This window comes from Balaenoptera physalus (genome assembly GCF_965194825.1).
Source record: "Balaenoptera physalus genome assembly, chromosome: X".
Classification (NCBI taxonomy): domain Eukaryota; kingdom Metazoa; phylum Chordata; class Mammalia; order Artiodactyla; family Balaenopteridae; genus Balaenoptera; species Balaenoptera physalus.
Window position 1 is genome coordinate 35281376 of NC_138903.1, and position 20466 is coordinate 35301841.

General features: G+C 43.1%; 1 long non-coding RNA gene across 2 annotated transcripts; it reads left to right on the plus strand.

The window, feature by feature from the left end:
* The first annotated feature begins 9218 nt into the window (after positions 1-9218).
* Positions 9219-14267, plus strand: LOC309652654. 2 transcript variants are annotated; one of them, XR_014258854.1, is made up of 3 exons: positions 9219-9240; positions 11555-11708; positions 12484-14267. It is a non-coding gene; the product is annotated as an uncharacterized lncRNA (long non-coding RNA). The 2 variants fall into 2 exon arrangements; XR_014258855.1 differs by lacking the exon at positions 9219-9240 and having other exon boundaries at positions 10744-11708.
* The last annotated feature ends 6199 nt before the right edge of the window (positions 14268-20466 follow it).

The window sequence follows — 20466 nt, forward strand, 5'->3', positions numbered from 1 at the left end:
TTGTGTCTGTTGATAGTGTGGCCAGGAAAGTCAGCATGAGTCCACAGGACTAGGGCCGGGAAGAAACCAAGTGGTGGAGAGATGGATTGGAATTTAAATCAAGCAAACCAAAGCACGAGTGGTGTACAGGGCAGTGCATTAACACCACCCCCCCATACCTCTGTGTAGTAAGCATGAGCCTGCTGAGGTCTGGGGAATAGTTGATGAGCTAGACGAGTGCTGTTCCATGAATTCCATAATGGAAAGCGATGCTGTCCCCGAAGTTATTCAGATAAGATTTTTATAAACATCTGTGTGGTGTATAGGTAGTTTAATTCTCAGCTTTTACTAATACTTGAGTCCTCCTAGGCATCAAGACTGGTCTTCATAACTTTGAATATGCTATGTCTATGTTCAGTCATTCAACAAGTATTTATTGATATCTTACTATGTGCCAAGCAATGGGCTGAGCACTAAGGATGTAGCAGGGAACAAAACAGGGCTAACATCACACATTTATCCAAAAGAAATGAAAGCATACATCCATGCCAAGACTGGTATGCAAATGTTCATCACAGCTTTTTTCATAATAGACAAAAATCACCCAAATGTCCATCAACTGGAGAATGGATCAACAAGCTATGGTATGTCCATGTGATGGAGTACCACTCTGATAAAAAGGAACAAGATATTGATACACACGACCACATGGATGAATCTCAAAATTATCATGTCAATTGAAAGAAGCCAGCCACAGAAGTCCACACACTGTACGGTTTCATTTATAGCATATCATCCTGGAAAAGACAATATTATAGGGACAGAAAACAGATCCGTAGTTGCCAGTGGGTATAGGGGATTGGCTGCTAAAGGGGCACAGAGTTACTTTTGGGGGTACTGGAAATGTTTTACATCTTGATAGTGGCGGTGGCTATATGATGGAATGCATTTAGCAAACTCATTGAGTTCTACACTTGAGAAGGCTGAATATTACTGTGTGTAACTTGCAGCTTAATAAACCTGACTTTAAGAAACAACACCAGCTTCTAGTCTAGTAGGGGATATTAATGAATATATATAGAAGATGGAGCAGACCTATTTGGTGCCCCACAGCATTTCCCATCTGCCCCCCTCTGATGTCATCTGCTGCTCCAGGGCACAGTTCCCTGCAAACTTAGACCCCTCTCGTGTCACAGCATCTCTCCTCAAGTGTGCACTCTATGTTTTTTCACTTTCTGTTCTGGAGCTTCTCTAATACCTTGGGACTGTTCAGCCTGAAGGCAAGTCACCTGGCTGTGTGGATGAGTTAACTCTCAGGGGTAAGCTCAACATTTCAGGCCAAAATTTCTGGGATGCCTTCTGTACATTTTTTAGAGAGTTCCCCTGGAATGGAGCCCAAGTGACCCAAGTCCACAATGGCCCAATGGGCAACCTTGAAAAAGCATGCTTACATTGTCTTTTCCTCCTTCCATGTCTCACTCTCCCCATTTCCTCACTCCTGCTTCATGGGATTATCTCCCAAATAAACTACCTGTGCCAGTGCCCTTGTCTCAGGCTCTGTTTTCAAGGTAAGACATAATATAATATCAGACACTATGAAGCAAAATAGAGCAAGTAGAGGGATGGAGCCGTAGGAGTGCTACTACAGATAAGGTTAGAAAAGATTTCTGTGAAGTAGGGACCTCTGAGTAGAAACCTGAATTCAACAAAGGAATGAGCTGTGTGGCTAGTTAGGGGAAGAGAATTTGGGGCTGAGAATACAGTAAGTCTAAACATGGAACATTCTAGAAATGGCAAGGAGTTCACTGTAGCCAGAGCTCAGTGAGCAAAAGATGAGGGCCTAGAGATAGTAGGGCAAGATCATGTAGGATCTCATAGGTCACAAAAAGGAATATGGATTTCATTCTGAATGAGCTAAGAGGCCATTGGGGGGTTTTGAGTGGAGGAATAAAATGATCTGATTTATGTATTTAAAAGGACAACTGTATGCCCTATGATCCAGCAATCCCACCCCTGGGCATATATCTGGACAAAACTATAATTCAGGAAGATACATGCACCCCTATGTCCATAGCATCACTATTCACAATAGCCAAGACATGGAAGCAACCTAAATGTCCATCAACAGATGAATGGATAAAGAAGATGTAGTACATATACACAAGGGAATATTACTCAGCCATAAAAAAGAATGAAATAATGCCATTTGCAGCAACATGGATGGACCTAGAGATGATCATACTAAGTGAAGTTAAGTCAGAAAGAGAAAGACAAATATCATATGATATCAATTATATGTGGAATCTAAAATATGACACAAATGAACTTATCTACGAAGCAGAAATAGACCCACAGACTTAGAGGACAGACTTGTGGTTGCCAAGGAGGGTGGTGAGGGAGGGAAGGATTGGGAGTTTGGGATTAGTAGATGCAAACTATTATATATAGGATGGATAAACAACAAGGTCCTACTGTATAACACAGGGAACTATATTCAATACCCTGTAATAAACCATAATGGAAAAGACTATGGAAAAGAATATATATGTATATGTATAATTGAATCACTTTGCTGTATACCAGAAAGTAACGAAGCATTGTAAATCAACTATACTTCAATAAAATAAATTAAAAAAATAATAAAAGGACAACTCTGGCTACTGTGCTGCCATGAGATTGTAGGGGTCAATGGTAGAAGGAAGGGGAATAGTCAGGAGCCTGTTCAACTGTACAAGTAAAAAATGATGGTAGATGAACCCCTGGTGGTAGTGGTAATTTCTGCTGAGAAGTGGTTAGATTCTGGGTATATTTTGCAGGTATAACTGACAGGATTTGAAGATGGATTGAATGTAGGATGCAAGAAAAAGGAGCAGGTTCAGAGTTGATACCAAGATTTTTGTCCCAAGCTATTTGAAGAATGGTGTTCTTTTCTGCCCTGTGGAAGACCCCAGGAAGAACAGGTTTGGGTAAGGGGAATAGAGATTCTGGCTTTGAGAAGCCTAGTTGACATCCAAGAAGAGATGTTGATGAAGCAATGGGAAAAAGAAGCAGGGGCTTCAGGGAGTCATCAAGGCTAGAGATTTAAATTTGGGAGCGCTCAGCAAATAGATGATACTTAAGGTCCTGAGATCCAAGATGAGAGCACGTAGGGAGTACGTGTGGACAGAGAAGAGAGGAGGTCCCAGCATTGAATGCTAGATCACTCCAACATTTAGAGGTCAGGAAGATGAGGAGTAACCAGCACAAGAGACTGAAAAGGAACATCAGGAAAGGTAGGAAGAATTCACGTGGTTCTATGGAGAGGCTGGGGAGGGGAACACGTATGTAAGGTTATCTACATAACCAAAACGATCATTCACCAACAACGCCAATGGTAATACACTCCCACGTATAGATCCAGCGGCCTTTATGTATTTCTAAAGTGTTGTCGTTCACCTTAATAACTTAGGCAAATACTTATCAGTTCTGGTTGTGAGTACAAAGCTGCACCAACTAGGAGAAAGAAACTCCAAGCTGCACTGAGACTAATCCTTGTGTAACAACAAATTTGAGAAAAGCTACCTTGACCTTCAGGTCTGCTAAAGTTCCTAGGACAAAGAAGCACAACTGGCTGCCTAGGACCCAGATCTGATTAGAGAGTTGAATAACATTGCTTGTGGCCCTTTCTTTCTATGAAAAATACCAACTTTGACCATTTTATTTTTCATCAGTACCCCCATCAAGGAAATTTTTTATTATTAGTTAAACTTTATCTTATAAAGATTTAAAGCAACAAAGAAATAGCGAGAAAAAAAAGCAAAACAATTAGTTTATTTTTCTTATGTCTAAAAATGGCAAAAAGAATATTGAAATTATAAGTAACTGTTCATTTGACTGACTAAAACTGTTAATCACTGATTAAAGCTAAATATATCAGGTTTAGCCCAAGATAACAGGCACTCAATAGCATCATCTTTTACTCAATTGAGTAGACCAGCCTTTTTCTTAAAGAAAAAGATGGAAGGCCAAATCGTACAAGCTTGAATTAAATTCCAAGCCCCATGAAATTAACTTCAGAATAAAATGAGTTATTGATTATTCCAGCTTCATCCTAATAAAGTTCAAATATTAAACAAAAAAAAAAAAAGAAGAAGAAAGGTAGGAAGAGATGCAAGGCGGTGTGGCGTCCGTAAGGCCTAAAGAAGAAAATGTTTCCAGAAGGAGAAATGGGGCTGATGGGTCGAGTTAGGGTGAGGTCTGAGAATTAGTCTTGAACTTACTTGTAGGGGTCATTGGTGACCTTGAAAAGAGCAGTTTCAGTGGGTTAGTGAGGATCAAAGCCTTGTTAGAGCAAGCTCAAAAAAGGGAAGAGAAGGACGTAAGGAGAACAAATAGAAGTAACTTGAGCTTTGCTGTAGGAGGGAGTGTAGAAATGGGGCAGTGCCTGGAGGGGGATGGGGGGATCAAAGGTTTTTGTTTTATCTGATTTCTGATACCAGAGAAAGTTTGCATGCTGATAGGGAAGCTCTAGTAAGGTAGGCTAACTTAATGATGTAGGAGGGGGCAAGAGGGAAGTCTTGAGTAGGCTGGAGGTGGGGCAGGGGGTCCAGTTCACATACAGATTGTTTTGGCTTTAGACAGGAGCATGGACAGTTTATCTACTGTGACAGGAGAGAAGGTGGGGTGTATGATCACAGATGCAGAGAGGCTGGGACATTTGATGGGGCATGGGTTATGGAAGTTCTCTTCTGATGATTTCTGTTTTCTCAGTGACAAAAGCAAGATGGTCAGCTGAGGGTGAAGATGAAAAGTGGAGTATTGGAGATGTGAGGAGAGATGAGACAGAGTGGAATAGTTGTTTTAGAGACTGAATGCAGAGACTGACTAGGGAAATGTCAGACACTAGGCAGCATTACAGACCTGCTTGAAATTTGTGGTCATGAATTTAAAGTGAGACCAGTCATCAGGAGCCAAGCAAGTGGAGAGGTGGATTTAAACAGCACGGGGCTGTGAAGGAAGGAGAGATCTGTGAGGGATGGAGGTGGTTGAAGTGGTGGGAAAGGGAGTGGGTGTCATGATGGGATCAAAGCCAGGTGAGGAAGGAACTGAGGCTAGGAAGGGTACTAAGGGGAGTGGGAAGCTGGTAGGATCAGTGGATAAATAAGAACTCCCAGTAAGATAGAAGAACTGTTAGAGTTGTGGGATAGAGAGAGTGACATGGAAAGGTAGGAGGTGGTAGCTGGAGAGAGGAACATGTAAAACTGAGATTATGTTGAAGACAGAGTCATTGGTAATGACCCGGTCTAGGATGTGACCATAGGAATGAATGGCTGAGATAGGGCAGGGACATAATCCTTGGAGGAAAAAGGGTCAAAAATCTGAGAAGCTAGAGAGTTGGAAGGATCATCTACGTTGAATACTGAAATCAAGAATTATAATAGTTACAGTGGCAGAGAGAGAGGGGAGCCACATGCTTAAATAATTCAAGGAAAAATGGGTGACTAGAAGATGTGTAAATGACAGCAACAAGGCGTTTTTCATACTCTAACCTGTACTGGTCATCGTTTTGTACATTTTTTTTTTCAACCTCTTCCCATCCTGTTCCCAACTAAGGATGCTGTGAGCTCATGGAAGGAAGGGTCCATGTTGCTGTCATTTCTGTAGCTAAGCTAGTGCTTAGCCTAGAGGTGTTAGTTGCTTGATTGACAGACAGAGCAGGACCTTCTTTCCTCAGATGGCTTCTAGAATTTCTGAAACATATGTCCAGATGTGCTTCAGCCCTCATAGCAACTGCACTTCTAAAGATAGTGCAGCCAAGTCAACTCGTGTTACCAGTTATATTCAGTGCTCAGTCAATGCAGGTGTCCAAACTGAAGAGAGAGTTTCTTCAAATCAACATAGGTATGGACCAAAGGTTGAGCCTGAATAAAACTGGGAAGCAGTCAACATTGTCTCTGATGATTTTCAGTCTCACTGCAAGCAAATTGCAGCACCCTGTTCCCCACTCCTGGGATCTGACCACTGTATCACTGTGTAATTTCTGCTAAAGCAGTGGGTTTCAAATGTCAGGCAATGGCAGTAACCTGGGGGAACTGTGAAAACTATTAACTCCTGGTCTTTACCCTCATTAAAACAGAATCATTGGGGTAAGACCCAAGAATCAACATTGTTCCGATGCTTCTCAGGTGCTTTTCAGTGGCTCACATTTGAGAAGCCCTGCACTAAAGTGGTGGTTGGCAAGGTTGGACCTTTTCCAGGTGTTTTTATATTTTAACAGTGACCTCTTTAATGGGAGACCATTCTCGAGTCCAAAGGAGCAGATTGCTAATGGTGGAATTTGGGGCACCTGTCAGGATCCTCAAGAAGCAGAGGGCTAGTCTGTAGCTGTCAAATTTTGCCGGTCAAGATAAAGTGCAGGAGGAGATGCTACCACGTGCAGTCAGATTTCAATGGTCTAACGCTTCTCAGCATGTGGTTCCAGCAGCCGCAGAAGGATCACCTAGGAACTTGTGAGAGATGCAGATTCTCAAGCCTCACTCCAGACCTGCTGAATGAGAAAGCCTGGGGGTTGCTTTTCATCTGTGTTTTCACAAACCTGACAGGTGATTCTGATGCCCGCTCACATTTGGAAGCCACTCTTCCAGCCTGTGAGCCCAAGGTAGTGGGTGCCCCTTCCCACGTGAGCGAGCTTCATGTGGGTTGAGCTCACTCACTCTCTGGATCCAATGGCTCCCTCTTTCTGGTGCTCTGGGGTGTTTTGAGTGGGAGAGGTGCTTTGCTCTGATGAACTATGCCAAGGTGTGTGGCAGCAATGGCGTCTGTGTGTTTGACACCACTGTGATAGGTAGTGGGACAAAGATGTTTACATAGGGGACAGCTCTTCCCCTCCCCCAAGCACCCTAAACTCTCCTCCATGGGTGGTCACCCCCTGTTTACTCTCAGAGCAGGTCTAGGGTGATGCCTTCTGACATGTCTATACAGCAAACCATTTATTTTAACAAGGGGGTTGCCTTCCGAGGAGCTTCATGAACAATTCACCTCTTGGTTTGGATTTCAGTGCTAAAAGCCATAGGCTAATGCCTCCCAGGAATTGCCTGGACTATCCAATCACAGCCATCCTTTCCTTAAAGAATGTCATTAATTTAAACAGACACTTGGCTTAACACAGAAGTAGGAGTGTCCATCTTATGCAAAGTCACATACAAATGATTTGGAATTACTTCCCTCACTGCCTCTTTCATTAGTCCAGAAGATAAGGTTTCCATTGAATTATACAGGAGTCTTACATTGGCTGTTGATTATTTTTAAACTTGTTCTGTTATTTAAAAGTAATAGAGATTGCAGTTTTATATGATCTGATTTTTATTCAGATTTGAAAGTCATTCACATCAAATTAAAATTCCTTTGGGCCCTTTAAAATGCCTTAAATTAAAGTTTATGATTTAATAACTAACGGGTACAGAGGGAATGCGAACTGACTTTCTGAATCTTCAGTGATATGGAAATTTCCAGAAGATTCACAGCCTCTCCAAATTACTGTTTCCTCTATTGAGCAGGCACAGTGGTGATGGGGGAGGATCCAGGACTGTGAGCCAGGATACTTGGGTTTCAGTCTAGGCTTTGTTGTAAGTGAGTTAGTGCAAAGAAAAGAGCTAAAGTATTTGGTCACTCGCCGTCCTTGAAGGACTTAGAAAAATCAGAGGGCAAACATGGAGGGGAAAAGAGGAAAAAATAAGTGTATAAAAGGTTGGTGGTATCAAGTAGGTCACAGTGAATGCAAACTGATGCTTACTTCACACCAATGATGCCTAGTTCTAGGAGAAAGAGCTTCCTCTTTCCCTTCTCCCCTCCTTCCCTCCTCCACCTTTCCTCGCTTTATCCCTCATCTCCTTTCCTCCCTCCCTCCCTCCTCCCCTCCCCTCTCTTTTATCAAGCAACCCAAATAACTGAGCAAGAGTTCATTAAACATCTCTTGGTCCTAGAGGTATGGGAAGTACCGTCCATCCTTAGACCAGAGCTAAAGGGATATCTGCCCTGGGTTCTGGGGCTTTAGACCCTTGCTACTGAAAGTGTGGTCCATGAATAAGCATCAGCAGTATCATCTGGGAGCTTGTTAGAAATGGAGACTCGAGGACCACTCCAGACTTAAGGAATCAGAATCTACATTTTACCAGCTCCCCTGTTGATTCAGGTGCACATTAATGTTTGAGAAGCATTGTTTTAGAGGTCCTCTCCTTTGGCCATGCCCCTCCCCACCAAGCAAGATTCTGAAAGGCCAAGGGGATGTGCCCACTCAGAACTTGCCCTCCTTCTAGAACACTCTCTGCATTCCTGGATCCCTAAATTCCCTACCCAAAATTCGTGAGTCTGCTTCCAAGGCCTACACTGGGCTGATTGCACAGCCAGTATGCATTCCCCTGGGCCTGAGATGCAGCCAGATGTGGCTGCTTGGAGGATGGAAGCAGGGAGGTCTGTGGAAGAAGCCTGGCCACTCAGTGCGGGATGGCTCTGTGGGTGGGAAATGGAGGAGGTGGTCGAGTGCCAGCTCTCTCTGCTCCTCCGAATTCCAGTGTGGAACTCCAGTGAAGCCCAAATTCTAAATTCACACCTGGCCTTCCAAGTTGTTATGACAGTTTATTTGTCAAGATAAGAGGAAAGAAGCTGTTTCATTTAAACATTTGTTAGCTTGATATATAACTTTCCAGCATTCAGACATACGGTACGTGGGCCCCCCTTTGTATTATTGGCTCAGTTCTGCAGATGTTAGGGGCGAGCCTGCTCGTGATGGGGTGAGGGTTCATCTGAGGTTTGCCAGCACAGCACGCCCTGCTTGTCTTCTGGAGACACAAAGTTAGAGAGGCACATCTGCTTCGCTGTCTCCTGAAAGCTGCATTCCTTTGTGTGCTTGGAGACTCCTAAACTTTGAGGCCTTCTATTTAGGGAATTTCCTTTAGGATGTCCTTATAGGAGCTATTTGTCCATCCTTAAATCAAGCCTTCCTTTGGCCTCTCCTCAAGTTCGTTCTCTCTCTCTCTTTTTTTTTTAAATAAATACATCTTTATTTGGCATTGGGTATCCTAACATTTGTTTATGACAGTTCCTTAGAAAACAAACCAAAAAAATCAGAACCAATTAATAAAAATAAACGCCCCCGGAAAAAAAAATAAATAAATAAAAAATAAACGCCCAAGGGCCGCACTGACGTGGAGCCGAACCTATCCAGGCACCGCCCACTTGCGCGCGGGCATGCGCACACGCATTCACAGCGACCCTCGGCTACAGGTAAGACGCGAATAAACTTTGGGGAGTTTGCAGGGGGCAGTTTCCATGTTTTAGCAATTTTAAGACGTCTCCCCCCCCCCACGAAGTAAGGGTGCCTCTTACAGCCAGTAAGGTAGAAAGAGTGTGGTTGGCAGCTTTATTTTTCCTCTCAGGGTGTCTCACAAAATCACCTTGCGTCCGGCAACTCACAGCGTGTTCGATTCAATGAGATTCACTCTTTTGGGGATTCAAGCTCGTAACAGAAGTAACATTTTCTCAAAAGCGCCTGCCCAATGCACGGTGTAGAGCACAGGTCCTCCAATTTAGCACTCAGCACCCTGGGTTCCACCCCCGAAATTCTTATTTGCCAACAGGGAGGCCCAGTAGTCTGAATTTTTAGCAAACGCCCTGGTGATTCTGATGTTGGTGGTTGGCAGGCCACACTTGGAGAAATCTTGATATGGAAAGAAGGTGGTGTCACAGTCCCTACGTGGCCTTGTTCAATTTATATCCCAGGTCATGGCTGTCAATTAGCTGTACATATGCTGGTGACTCATAAGTGGCTTGGAGCTCATGAAATCCCCTGCATTCAATTTAACAAATATTTATTAGGCATCAGCTCTGTAGCGAGGAATGTAATGGGCACTGGGAACCCACCAAAGTATAAGATATGGCTCCAGTTATAAGGATCTTGACCGCCTCTTCTGTCTATTTACATAAAGTCAGGACTGTCATTAATATAATTTAGAAGTATCTGTTTTGTTTCATGGGTAGAGTCCTGTGTTGGAGAGAAAATAGGCACGAAACAGAATACAGAGGAATGATGCAATATCTATTAGTTAAGCACAGTGTATTGAATGTAACTATAGTTACAAAATAAAACATTCTAACAATTCCAAATGCAATTACAATAAATCTGTCTTAATCAAAAACCATCAATTTAAAGGCTAGTGAAAAAAAACTTAAGCCACTAAAAATGAACTTTTGAGCTCATGTGAAAGAATTTTTAAAAGACCTGTTACTAAGACGAAGTCTGTATAGCTATAATTATGTGATAATGGGAAAATATCCATTTAGGCTGTATTATCTGAATAAAGGAAGAAACCTTTTTTTAAAAAAAATTTCTCTCTAGCCATTCCTCAATCTCTGTTGTCCGCCAAATTCAGGGTAATCGTTTGGCCTTGGCTTTCTTTGATCTAGCTTGAGTTTGGAGTTAGAGATGTAAGCAATATCCTTTTTGTTAAATTCCATGCATAGCTTCTGAAATCTAACACACTGCCTGACATCCCTGGACAGAGCACCGAAACCCACCTGGACACTGCTGTCGGGGTCTCTCTCACATCTCACTGTGGAAGCTATAAGCCTCTGAGGAAGGGTTTGCTAATTAAATGCCTTTTAGTCATAAGGTTTAATGAGACCGCTTTTAAGATATATTTGGGGAATTAATGGAATATTTTCTTTTCACACCCTCCACTACTACACACACACACACACACACACACACACACACACACACACACACACACACACACACACACACACACACACACACACACACACATCCCCAACTTCTATCTCGAAAAATCAAAGGTGAGTTTGTGATTTATTATCAAACTGGAGCTAATGATTAAAAACCCCTCCCAGGCTGAAGTCTGGGGAGGAGGGATTCTGCCTGTGTTCACTAGGAGGAGGAGGAGGAGAAATTTCTCATTTACAGAAATGCACCTAAACTGTGGAAAATTTTCCACTCTTGTCTGAGAACTGCCTAACCCCTCAGTTCTCCACTCTCTGCCTCTCCTCCTGCTACTTTCCTTACCTCTATTCAACACTCAGAAGAGACCGAAGTGGCGTTACGTTGAAATTCTGGCCCCCAAAGCAGACTTCAGACGTGGGCATCATCTTGCTTTTGGGACTGTGCAATACAACCGCATCCGACGCTCACCTCTACAGACAGCCCCTCTTTTGAACGCTCTGGGCAATGCACGTGTCTTATCACACCAAATTCTCTGGGATTTCAAGTGTTGGGCCCTGAAAGCAGTCCCAAGCCCGGCGTTTCTCTGCTCTTTCATTGATAGGAGATCGCTGTTGCAGCAAAGCTTTCGAGCCAGGAAATCCCATTGTCAGGCCACCTGGCTGGGCACGTGAGCTTCCTGCACAACGGCCTGTGACTGATCTTCACTTTGCACCACGAGCAGCCTTTTCCAGTTCACACCTGCCAACAAGGCAGCCTAGGGGGTGGCTTGGGAAGTAGCAAAAGGCAAAAAGGCAGCAGGCTGAGCCTGCTGTCCCAGCTCTCCTCTTTTTCCCGCCCCTGGTGACTTGCATTTTCTTCCAGACAGCTGCCAGTTTGGTCTTCCAGCTACCCTCAAGACTGGAAGTGTACAGCTTGGAGCAAGGGCGACTTCTCTGCACGTCAGAGGTGAGGGGAAATGAAAATGATTCTGGGACTAAGTGCCGCCTCTCTGAGAAGTAACACAACCATGTGGCATGTAAGTGGGGGACGGGTGTGATTTGGGGGTGGGAGAGGGTCCAATCGAAAGTCAACAAAATCCAATTATTCCTCCCTCAACTTTACACTCTCTCTTGTTTTCCTAATCTGTGTGTTATCTGCATACACACACACACACACACACACACACACTCTCCCGGGGCAGGAATTCTTTCCACAGTACCCCTTGTTCATGGCCATTCAGACCCTGCTTAAGTGCTTCCAATGATGGGGATCTCATTTTCTTGTGAGGTTGCTTCTTACAGTCCTCTATACAAATCTCCCGGATCCCTACTTGTAGGCAATAGGTTTAATGTCGTGAGCTCAGCCAACCCAGCCTTTCTGAGGAGCACAGGCTTGGACTAAAAAGGCTTTGACCCTTAAGATGAAGTGGTAAACCTAGCTGTCCTCCAGGCCCACCACTGGCCTCGGGTAGCTGTTAATTCTTCGGGAGCTTAATGCTGTAGCCTTCGGGTGTTTCATGTAAACAACTCTGTCGTGCTTTAAATTCTGTTACAACCACATTTGCTTCTCGTTTTTGCTGAAAGTGGTGTTCTCCTGGTATTTCTTGGGGTCCAAGTGGCCCAGGTGGAAAATCTTGTAGAAACTGAATAAGAGGTGCATTTTCAAATGAAATGAAGGCAGATGGAAGCTGGAGTCATACAAAGGACATTCAAGTTGGATTTTCCCAGAGAGACTTCTAGACTATAATACCGATTTGCCATGTTTTATGTTTAATTTTCCTCAGGCATTTGTTTTGCTCCACTCGCCTCTAGGCTATCTCAGCTGTTTTTCACTGATGGTTCTGAGGACATTTCTGCTGCAAAATTTGTCAGCTAGAACTCTTTCCAAGTGTCAAAAAACCCAACTCCAACTGTCTTAAGGGAAAATTCAAGAAAGTACTGGTTTACCTGATGGAGAAGTTCAGCGTGGAGGCTGGCTTTAGGTAAAGCTTGATTCAGAGGCTCCAGTGCTGTCACCAAGATGCATTTCTCTCCATCCGGAGGCTCGACCTCACTCTTCTCCATCCATTGCCTTGCTTCTCAGATTTCACAAGGTAGCAGGGCACTGGCAGTGGCTTCCCATTATTTTCCCAGTTCCAAATCTTGCTAGTCCAATCAGAGGGACGCTTGAGACTTTGATAGGAGCTCTCAGCAAGTGACTCCCTCTCTCTTTCTCTTTTCTACACCCCGATGTGAGAGGCTGAGCCCACCCAGACCATTTGGACTTAGGCTCAACGGAGGGATCTATGTCCAAGCATATCTGGGTCTTTGCTGGAAGAGGGGGATAACAGATACTGGGGGGCAGATTGAACATGTCTCTAGCAGGGGCAGCTATCAATTTTCTTCTTGGGTGATTCTGCCCCCTCAGTGCGACTCATATATACATATACATAGGAAACAGCTAGCACCGGAAGCTGCAGCTTCAAACACAAGAAGGATACATCAGGAGCTTTCTTGGAATAAAATACCAAGGAGAGTTTTGAAATCAGTGCCAATACAAGGAGGGTGATAGAGGAAATTCCACTCTGGGTGGTGGGAGAGGAGGAAAATGAGGAGAATCAGAGGACACAGTGTGAAAGTGGTTTGGCCACAGTATCCTCCAAAACTATATAATAGTGATAATAATAATAACAATAAGAATAACAGGAATACTTTGCAATAATGCACATTGAGCATAATGCTGGATGATAGCCAGGTACTTTACATGTATTAACTCATTTCATCAACATAACAACCCTATAAAGTCAAAACAATTAATATCATCATCGTCCCCATTTTACTGATGAGGAAATCAAAGCCCAGAGAAGTTAAGCAACTTGCCCAAGATTGCAGAGCTAGTAAGTGGCACAACTAGGATTCCAACTCTGATAGCTCTTAACACCCACATTATAGTGTCCCCAATGAAGACACAGAAATAGCAATACCCTGGTGGCTCCAGGGACAGGAATATGGCTGAAGGAGTGGCCGAGCCATTCTCTAGAGCTGGCAGCCCAGTGGACTTAGAAGAAGGACAGAAGAACGAAAGAAGGAAACTTCATTTCTTCACAACAGGGATAAAAAGAAGATAATTACACCCCATACAACACAATAAAGTATCAAGGTTGCTATATAATAGGTGAAGTGTCAGGGAGTGCAGGGAGTGGATTAACTCTCAGTGTTTCGCCAGGCTAACCACTAAATTACAGTGTGACTGTGGGCAAGTCAGTTAACCTCTCTGTTCCTCAGTTCCCTCTTCTGTGAAATAAGGATGACTGTGCCTTGCCTCCCTTGTATCATTATGGAGATGAGACAAGATAATGTGAGATGAAACACTTTGTATAGAGAACTCCCAGCCATAATTATGCTTTCTATAGGCACTTAAAAGCTTATTTGCAATAATTTATGGCGTTGTCATTGAGGTACTTTTATTAAAGAAAACCCTGTTTTTCTAAAGAGTATTATACAGCATCTTCTAGAGATAACTTACATTTTAAAAATTACATATTCAATGTAGGTAATTTAAAAAACAAAAATGAATGTAAAAAGAAGAAAATAATAAAATTGCCCAGAAAAATCTACTCAACATTTTGGTTAATATTTTTTTCAGTTCATTTTCTATGCCTATCTATGCTTTTTTTTAACCTAATAATGTTTCAGTCTAATATTTTATCTTACATACATACACTGTCTTTACTCTTTTGCAACCCACTTTTTTTCCATTTAATTTATTAAGAATATATTTACTTATCATAAATCTTGAACAACAGTGACTTCTAAATGTTTTGACCATGATCCATAGTAAAAAATACATTTACTTGCTACTCAGTAAACACACACAGACGTGCACACACTCATACATAAAATTGCCTGATACTTGCCATTAGTGTATATGGTGTACTTTGATATTTTCTATTCCGTATTAAAATGAAATAGTATAGAATAGATAGCATACACTATTTCATGATTTTCTAATTGATTATATGACCCACATATAGATCATAATTTGTAGTTTGTAAAACACTAGGATTTGTGGAGATATACCATAATTATTTAACAGATCTCCCATTGTTGAACTTTTATATTTTTTCTAATAGCTTGCCATTCATTCTTTTGTTCATTAAATTGTTCAGGAAATATGTATGGAGTGCCTACTATGCACCAGGCACTGTTCTAGGTGCTGGGAACATAGTGGCGAACTAGACAGATGAGGTCCCCATGTTACTGCACTTACAATCTATGGGGGCCAGGGAAACAGGCAATACACATATCTACAGACCAGAAAACACCAAGATAATGTGATGGGGAGTGATGGAGTAGGAGCTATTTTAGGTGATGGTCAGAGTGGTGGCATTTAAGCTGGTATTTCAGTACCAAGAAGGTATTGTTGAACTGCGTCTTGAGAAGATCTGGGGTAAGAGAATCTAGGCTGGGGGGACAGCTAGCAGGAAGAGCCTAAGGTGGTCAAGAGCCTGGCATGTTTCAGGATCAGGGGGATGGCCAGTGTAACCCCAGAAAAGTGAGCGAGGTGGAAGAGGGAGGGTCACAGATGATGAGGTTAAAAAGGTTGGCAGGGGTCAGATCATCCAGGACCTTCTACTGCAAATATGCTCCATCTTTGTTTACATCCACAGGTATGTCTTGAGGGAAAAGCTTGAGAAGCATCTTGAGTAGCAACAGCTGTGAGCAGGGAACATTGGGTGGTAGGGAGACTGAGAGAGTGACATGTTTTTCTGAAGGAAGGCTTCTGTGCTAAAGAAGATCCAAGTTCTGTTGGAGGAGCATGGCCCTGGCACAGCACCTTGTTCTGTCCCAAGTAGGTCTTTTATGGGGGATTTTAATCTCCCAGAAAAGAGGATCTTTGTCTAATTCACTTCCGTGTCCTCAGCACCTAGCACAATGCTTGACCCATAGCCGGTGTTCAATAAATGTCTGTGAGGCAAACAAGTGAATAAATGGACATCTCTCACCCCCAGGCCCATAAGCAAAAGACAGAGGTAATTCGTGACAAATTTACATTTTCTCAAGTGTGACCCGCTAGCCTCATGCTAACAGAGGAGAGAGGCCCTCCATGTAGTGAAGGGAGAGTATTTCTTTAGCTCCTCTCTGGTGAAGTCACAGCTAATCTCTCAGAAGACATTATTTATTTTACTTGGCCTTTTTTTTTTTTAAATGAAATGGCATGACGACTCACCAGCTGCTTTTTGCAATGAAAAAAGATAACACATTGCGACTGCCAGAAACAGATGTTGAAGAGGCCTAGAGAATCTGATTTTTCCACATCAGGGGCCCTGTTGTGTATTGAAATAAGTTGACAAGGTTATTGGAAGCTAGATTGTTGGTTTCTTTGAGGTCGCTGGCTCATTGTGTTGAAGAAGGGGTGGCGGGAAACTCCAGCAAAACGGACGGGCACTGGAGGAGCTGCCAAAGGCAGCCCTTTGCCTGCCAGGGGCTCCTGCTGCTTTGGCGCTGACTGGCCCCATGTAACACAGCCTTCTCCTGCCCTGCTTGCTCATCACCATCATCAGTCCATGCCCTGGGTAAACATGGATGAAGCAAACAGAGACATTTTATTCTGGTGGTTAATGAAGGCCTCTCTTAACTGTCTTCCAATTTCAGAGTAAATGGCCTAGACCCCATTCTTTGGAATACAGAAACCATTCCAGGAAGCAGTGCAGGGCAGAATATGACGAGTAGGGGGAGATCTCTGAGAGATCAACATAATACCTCCCTAAGGCATTTGAAGCAGACCACCCTAAGGGTGGTCACTGGGTTAGAAAACTGCTTTGGTCTTCATTGAAATAATTTTCCTCCTGGAAAATAAAAAGGCAGCCTGTCTATGTGGGGAGGCTTTCTGTCTCTTTTAGCAAAATTGTCCTCTATCATTTTTGGGGCTCTCTTTTTTTAATTGAAGTATAGTTGATTTACAATGTTGTGTTAGTTTCAGGTGTACAGCAAAGTGATTTAGTTATATATATATATATATATGTATATATATATCTGTGTAGATATATATGTTCTTTTTCAGATTCTTTTCCCTTATAGGATATTACAAAATATTGAGTATACTTCCCTGTGCTATGCAGTAGATCCTTGTTGTTTATTCATTTTATATATATCAGTGTGTATATGTTAATACCCTCCTCTTAATTTATCCCTCCCCCACCTTCCCCTTTGGTAACCATAAGTTTGTTTTCTATGTCTGGGTCTATTTCTGTTTTGTAAATAAGTTGATTTGTATCTTGTTTTTCAGATTCCACATATAAGTGATATCATATGATATTTGCCTTTCTCTGTCTGGCTTGCTTCACTTACTATGATAATCTCTAGGTCCATCCATGTTGCTGCAAATGGCAATGTTTCATTCTTTTTTTTGTGACTGAGTAATATTCCATTGTGTATATGCCCCACATCATTTTTATCTATTCATCTGTCAATGGACATTTAGGTTGCTTCCATGTCTTGGCTACTGAGCTCTTTATTGAAGCATAGTATTCATACAGGAAATGCACAAATCCTAAGTGTACAATTTGATGGACTTGCATAAAGTCAACACACTGATGAAACCAGCACCCAGATCATGAAACAGAACATGACCAGCACTCTAGAAGACCCCCCTCCTGCCTGCTTCCAGTCATCTCCCCCAACAAAGGTAACCACTGCTTTGTCTTTAAACACAGTAGATCCATTCTGTCTGTTTTAAAACATAATGTAAATGGAATCTTGTAGTATACACTCTTTTGTGTCTGGCTTCTTTGGCTCAACATCATGTTTGTGAAATTCATCCATACTTTTATACATAGGTATAGTTCAATTATTCCCACTGACATATAGTCATCCATTGGGTGCATCTACCATAGTTTATTTTTCCTTTCTACTTTTGATGGGCATTTAGGGAGTTTTCAGTTTTTTACTATTACAGCCAGTGCTGCTTTAAACGTCTCTTGGTGAACCTATGCACCCATTTCTGTTGGGTATATTCCTAGGAGCGGAATTGCTGATTTGTGTATATCCCACTTTAGTAGATGCTGCCAAACAGTTCTCCAAGGTGGTTGCACCAATTTACACTCCTATTAGCAGTGCAGGAGAGCTCTGGCCTCTGTCATTTTGCTATCATCCCTCCCTTCCCCCCCTACCTTGAGTAACTTCCAGCTGCTGCCACTGTGAGTATCTGAAAGTGTGGTTTGACAGGACTTCACTTGAAAAAGGCTGTGCTCTGGAGCAGTTTTGCCTACTCTGTCTTAAGTGGATACTTTCTGTAGCCACTGCAGTGCATACTGCTCAGCATCTGCTCAAGTATGAAATTAACTTTACATAATGCTGGCTGGGATTGGAGGGGGGTGAAACTAGAGGAAACCATTCTGGCTATTGAGATTTGTTTTTCAGGATTATAGTTTCAAAGTGTCCCTGATTCCCCGGATATTAAAGCTTATAGAAGGAATGAATGAAAGCTAAACTTACTTTCTGAAAAGGAAGATAAGCAGGTATTAAAGAGAGTTATGTAAATCAGTCTGAATTGTAATTGGAGTTGGACTGCATGGGTTCAGATTCTGGCTCCATCACTTGCTGTATGACATTAAGCAAATTACTTAACACGTCTGTGTCTCAGTTGCCTTGGCTGCCAAGAGAAGGTATTAGCAACATCTACCTCATAGGGGGTAGATTTGTGAGGGCTGAATCTGGGACTACATGTGAAGCACTTAGAAGAACTCCCGGCATGTGGTATGTGCCATGTGAGTGTTAGCTGTATTACTACCTATCTTAAGTCTTGAACCCTAGAAGCAGTGCCTGAGAAGAAGATTCTTGTTTAAGTGCAAATGAGGGAGTATTCTCTGGAGAAAGGAAGGTCAAGAAGCAGGACAGGACAAGGGAAGGACCTAAGCAAGGATGTGGTACACCATAGGATACACTAAAGTCCAGCTTTAGTGTATCCTATGGTGGCTCTCGGAGCATAAATGGCACCAGAGTTGCCCCACCTTGAGACAAGGGGGTTGGCTTTTTATACCCCCATTGCAGTCTGTCATTGGCTGTGGGCTGCAGGGGTGGAGCACTCTTGGACTGGGGACTCTGCTCCTGTTAGCTGAGGCCAATCCTCCAGAGAAGGGGACAGCTGTGAGCTCTTAGCAGCCAAGCGCTCACAGCAGCTGAGGGCTGGGTGCACCTGCCAAAAAGCGGATCTCAGTGGGGACACCAAGACAGTCTATTGTTCCTCACCAGGCTTTTATTTGTAGTCAAGTCAGAACAGCCACAAGACCAGTGAGTCTAAAGAAAGTCTTTCAGCGGTAAGGCAAGTTAGCTTCCTGGACATTCTTTGTCAGGAACAAGATGTCCACGGGCACCCAAAACTCTAGTAGTCTGTGCCCTCCTGAGTGATGAGCATGGGAGTGTACGCACTGCCACACGAGCAGCTGCCTTGGTACAGGCTTAAAGCATTAAGGCTTCCCTTGTAATCCTGGCCCTTCCACTCAGCTGGTCCCTCCCTCAGCCCTCCCTCTCAGGACACACCTTTCCAGACCACCACTTTAAGTTTTTCTCTGCCTTTGGGCCATCTCTGTCCCTGTGGGAGAAATGAAAAGAAATATACAGAGGGCATCATCTATTTGAGACCCACTGGATCTGTGGTGCTTCATAGTGAAGTGTCGTCATACCAACAGCTCATGACTTAATCAGCATTTAGATAATCTGCCCTTCTCTGTGGGAGATGGAAGCAGATGACCTGTGCCAAGTGTGTGTTTGGTTTCTAGGAAGTGGCTCTGTCGGCCATGGTTCTCTCAGGAGTCACATTTTCACTCACACAGGACAAAGCAACATCAAAGCAAGATGAGTCACCGTGTGGACAAATGGGAAGCCGCTTACTTTCCTGACTCTGCACCCAGGGAATGTAGGAGTAGCCTGTGAACACCCTGGTGCCGATGGGCGTGGGGTTTAAAATACATGAGAGCCAGTCTCACGCTAACATATGCGTTTCCTCATTTCAATCAAACAAACTGGGAGAGTTGCACCTTGCCTGCCTGGGAAGTAAAATCTAGGGAAGGAAGACAGAATGTACAGCAGCACTAAACTGAAATCTGCAACATATACCATTTCTAAGCACTGGTTTGTTAGATAGTAAGTAGCTCGTTCTTTCCTTCCTTCAACTGGTATTTAGCAAGTATCCTCTATGTGCCAGTTTCTGTGCTCCATGATGCATCGATCAAGGAAATCAGCCATACACACACACACACACACAAAATCTGTAATTGTGATGAGTGTTAAAAAGCCAAACCCAGCCAAAATTGGGAGCTCTAGCACATCGTTCACTACTACCAGGAGCAGAGTTGGGAAGTTTTTCTAGCATAGGGACAGCTGCTTCTGACACACAGGAAGCCCATGGGCCAAATGGAAGGCCACACCTGGAAAGAAAATTAGATTTTGCATTCTAATGCTTTGGATGTAAGGAATGACCACACAAATGCCTGCCGGTTCATTTATACATTCACGTGACAAATACCTGAACACCTCCAGGATATACCAGCTAGACTCATTTCGGATTCCTCAAGATTATTTTCATAATCTAGGTAGTGGCATCATTCCTCTCTTCTATCCTTCTGGAGACTGCTGTGCTCAGATACACCAGAAGACCAGCTGCGTAGGTGAGATGTTAAAAGAAAAGCCTGATGGAAACCTGAAATGATTCCGTCAAGAAAAATTGCTAATTGTGGTTCCTAAACCTTTCCCCCAGGGACGTTTTAAAGCAGGTAGTGAATTTTCATGTGCTAAGCGGGAGGTTTTGTTTATGCC